This window comes from Perna viridis, chromosome 5 (assembly GCF_037379345.1).
Source record: "Perna viridis isolate PV_CMFRI_1.1 ecotype Kerala chromosome 5, ASM3737934v1, whole genome shotgun sequence".
NCBI lineage: Eukaryota > Metazoa > Mollusca > Bivalvia > Mytilida > Mytilidae > Perna > Perna viridis.
The window spans coordinates 44,293,317-44,298,193 of NC_142449.1; the positions used below are offsets into that span (position 1 = coordinate 44,293,317).

At 31.5% G+C, this 4,877-nt stretch overlaps 1 pseudogene; it reads right to left on the reverse strand.

Moving 5' to 3' along the window:
• Positions 1-2,545: 2,545 nt before the first annotated feature.
• LOC148617864 (uncharacterized) lies at positions 2,546-4,576 on the reverse strand (annotated as a pseudogene).
• Between the last annotated feature and the right edge of the window lie 301 nt (positions 4,577-4,877).

Below are 4,877 nucleotides of genomic sequence, written 5' to 3' on the forward strand. Positions count from 1 at the left end.
GATTTAAATAACATTTATACAAATAATTAAAGATTGTTATTTATAAATTACATAAAATAAAACTGTTAAAACAGTTTGTAATTTTGTTATAATTAGGCAATGAATTAAACTGACCAGATTAGAAGGAAAGCAACAGTAGCATTAAGCAATTCAGACATTACGGCACAATTTAGGCATTATTCTCGGTAACATCTATGCAAGAACAAATTGAAAAAGATGTTGCCCCATTCATTGTTGGTTCGAAAGTTGTTTTCTTTGTATTATCTCAATACTTTATGATCATTATGAACCTGAATCCAATTAAAACACTTTTTTTTTATTTTTAAGTGAATAACAACTTAAATTATGAATATCATGTTGCAAATAAACCCCTTTATAATAGCAAATATAGACTCAGTGTATGTTTTAAATGATCGGAAGAAAATTCTGTCTTACCCATATACGAAAGGAAAAGCTATTTCAATTAATATAGGCCTTTGTAAGAATCGTGCAAAATAGAAAACCCAGTGAACTTGGAAATACATTTAAACTTAAGGAAATCTTCTCTGTCTGAAATGCCTTGTTCTTTATATTTGTATCACTAGATATGCCTGGTCATTTTAATGTTAAAACATTGTTGACAGATTTATCTGTCCTTGAAATGTAAATTTGCAGTGCATTTCAATAATATTAAAACTAATATTATCAAAACGATAGGGAAAATCTTATTTACATCCCTTGATCATAATGGTACAGATAAATAAAACACATTCATGTGGTATTATTTTATACCGCTTCAACTACAAAGACCGACTCAATTAAAGAAAAAGGAAAACTACACGACAAACGCAATGACTTTTCATTCCGTATCGTCAACTTTCCTTTCATCTGTCGCAATATCCCTCCAGCACCTGTATATGGAGTTTTCATATCACAATTCATACGTTATGTCAGGGCTTGCCCTAACTACGCATACTTTTAGTATCGTGTTAGACTTCTTACAATTTGGCTTCTGGAACAGGGTTATGTTGCTACACGATTGAAGACATCACTACAGAAGTTTTATGGTCGTCATTATGAACTTGTGGATCGTTACGGTGTATCCATCTGCATCATGAAAACTGATTTGTTCAACGTCTCATAGTTTTCCTTTTCTCTTTCGTCCCTATCATACCCTATTATGATTTTTGTCGCAATCTTCAAACCAAAGAGATAAAATCTAAAAACCTTATTGATATAAACACAGAACCACATCGACCAAGATTGTTTCGATATTATTTACATTTACATAAGTATTCAGATGCAAGAAGTCTGCGAAAACATATTGTCGGCAAGAAATTTCAACAGTGTAAGAACACCAGATTCAGTGTATTAATTAGAATGAGGGTTGCTTTTAGGAAAATTAACTCATTTAAGAATCGTTTCACTTCAAGTATTTTGGGGGCCTTTTAAAGCATGCTTTATGGTATTGATTTTGCCAGTCATTGACTACCGTGTGGTGACTTGAAGAAGATTGATTGGCTTTTGGTGGATGACTATCTCATTGGCAATCATATCACATTTCCTATGTTTATACTTTTCTCTACCTAATGATAGATAAGCATTTCTTCTAGTCTCCTTAGTGAAAAAAATAAATTAGAACTGAAAATTACCAAAGAAAAATACCAGAACAGTAGGTCTTTTGAAGAAGTTTTAACATTAATGTTTTTGAATAGTAGACTTTGTCATAGTAACATTGACTTTATCCTGTATATTGCTGTATTAATAAGGGGTTTTAAAAAAAAAGTTTTTCTAGCATTACACCTATGTTTGTAGTGACACCTTATAAGTATCCCATAAATTGAAAACGAAAGCCATATTTTCATCAACTAAAATAATACCTGGAATCGTAAGAAGAGTTATGTGACTTCTAAATTTGTCCTCCTTGGTAACGTTATAATTCTGAGTGAATGTGTTGCGGTGCCAAATGAATTGCTTGTTCATTATAGTGTATTCTCAACATATTGATAGGAGCTTTGTCTGCTGTCAAATACTAATGAAAGGAAATAAAAGAGTCTCGGGAAGACCAACTAAGAGTAAAAAAGCAAAGAAAGAGTCAAAACAAAATGCCTTGATTAGCTGAATATTCACTTACATGTTAAAAGGATGTTGAGAAAAATGGTAGCCACAACACTTTTAATTGTTAAACTTAGCATTTATTTCAAAATATAGGAATTTGATTCCATCTGAAAACAGTTTTTCCCACTTCATTCAGAGCAAGAAGCACACATATTTCTAAATTTCTGAAATATCCATTCCACACAAACATGACTTAATAATAATTTTCAAAATGAATTAGCTTCACAAGTGACGCAAATTTATATTGAAAGTCAAGATGCCCATTCCTTAAACAGTAATTGATATACGTGACCTTATCATACCAATAACCTAATACAATTTTATAGTCCACATTCATATAAACAAGACATTTGGTAACTCATGCTTGGTGCTGTTTCGACAAAAGCGAACCGTCTGACGTAGTGTAGGAATATTGTTGCTCACGTAGCTTTATGTCTGACAATGAAGTTTAGTTTTATTTCTTCCGTATAACATAGAAAATAATACCATTCATGATTCCTCCAGAAGTTGCCATGAAGATGGCGATTGCCCTCAGGACCTCTGGAACACTTCCGGTCACTGCAACCCAAAATCCCTCGATGACATGTCCGCCAAATTGAAAGATAAACACTATAATATAAAGCGACAACTTGAAAGCCAACCGATAAGGCTTTATGGCTGATTGATGTAGAATTTCCCCAGTTTTCCTCTGTTGTTTTTTAACGTAACAAAACATGAACAGATAGAGGACGGCGATTATGAATAATGAGAGAATAATAACCAAAACATAGACTATAAAATGCCATGAAACGAATCCTTCCTTCTCCTGGAAACCACAACTGAAAAATAAGTAATTCCAATCAGTAGAAATAACAAAACGATAAAATAGAAAGTCACAACATGAAAGTGAAAAGGAAATGAATCTAAAACGTCAATTGTATATCATTATTTTATTATTTATTGCATAGTGTTTAGTCTCACATTAAGCTGTCGCAACGGTTCTTCGAATATTGTTTTTATTTAATATTTTTTTCTTTATGTTATTTTTTGTCATTGCTGTTTTTGTACTTATTAAAACAATTTAAAGAAAAAAATCATAAGAAATTAAAAATTCAACATCTGTGCAAGGTCCACCGAGTAAGAAAATTATTACTTCTAACAATTTGTATCCAAGGTTTAATTTTTACAAAAAAAGAACTATTCTGTGTAAGAATCTGGTATATCTAATACATCTAGAAAGCAACTAAAAATCTATTTAAATTTATCCTGAAACATTTATGACGGAGATATTTCTGAATACTTATATAAGATCGGGGAAAATTTCCCGCCATATTTCCTTAGTATATTTTTACTAAATTTTACCAATCATTATCTTAAAACGGCAAACTTTACAAACACTTTGAATTGTAATGACCCACACCTTACACCCAGTTTAAATAAACAAATTGATGGAAATAATCAAGATCATCCTTGTGAAAGCTATGGAATATTCAGCAGACACCATCGGATAAAATGTGATCGTTCTCCAATTATTCATTTAACCGTGCATTTTAATGGAAAACGCACGTGTTGCGTGAGATTAGGAAATCTCGCAAAACTAGAATCTGAATTTTCTTTTCTTGTTAGCAAAATATGACGTCTCAGATTTGAAGGAAGTTCAACTTTCAACTTACATTTAAAAAAAAAAACTTACTAAGCCTCATTCTGTTGTATTTGTTCTAAAGCTGCCGCAGTTATCAAAACACACAAAGTCGGAATACAACATGGCACAGATAATCGCCAGTCAAAGCGACCCAATATCAAATGTCGATTTTTACAAACGAGACAAGCTACAAGAATAGCGGTTGCAATATTGAAGAAAACTTGAATCAGAACAGACTCCAGATGAAATAACCCATGTATCGTACAGGCAAATGTCGAAATACGGCGATTAAATCGACGTGCATAAAATGTTGTGTGAAAGCCATATGCAGCGTGAGCAATGTACAATACCAGATCCGTCATCATAGTATACATGCTGATTCTATCTATTACTTTCCATCTGAAGAAATTACCGGAAGTTTCTCTGATTAACACTATTACTGACACAATGCAGAAAATACTACTGAGAAGACCTACAATATACAGTTTATATTTAGGCCCGAATAATTCCGAAAATATTGATGAATCTTCTGTATTTTCTATGCTCGCAGTATCGTTTAAACCTTCGAAGTTCGTTTCATTAGACATCGTTGTAATTGTTTTGTACTTTCTGTCTGTCCTCGTATTGTTCCTGTATTTCTACTTAGATGAAAATGAAAATTTTCATAAATGTAGATTATATTTCCTGTTTGGACCTATTTGGGTTATAACAACTTTTGCGATAAAACAAATTAACCGTATCTTGATACAAAATCAAAGACTAAAATGATTTATCATAAAAAAAATATTGTGAAATAAAACGGCATACGTTGCAAATGGCAGACACCATATTCGAATAAACACTTTGCTGTATGTCCCTTTTAATACTTTTCACGTAATAAACGGATACCAGGTATTCAACAACACAAGTTAATCATATTGTAATTTTTTTGTGACACATTTTATGTGCAGTAAATCAAAATGAATATTTTTAACTTTAAAGTTATAATAAATATTAAACCTCATAAATTGGGAAACATTAACCAGTAGTTTTGTTCAGTTGATTAAGTTTTATTTTCAACTTGGGTATCTGATAAAAATTTGTATATTTTTAATCATTGATAAGATAATAAAAATACAGTAACATATGTAGATTATGAGGTACATTTATATGCATCTGT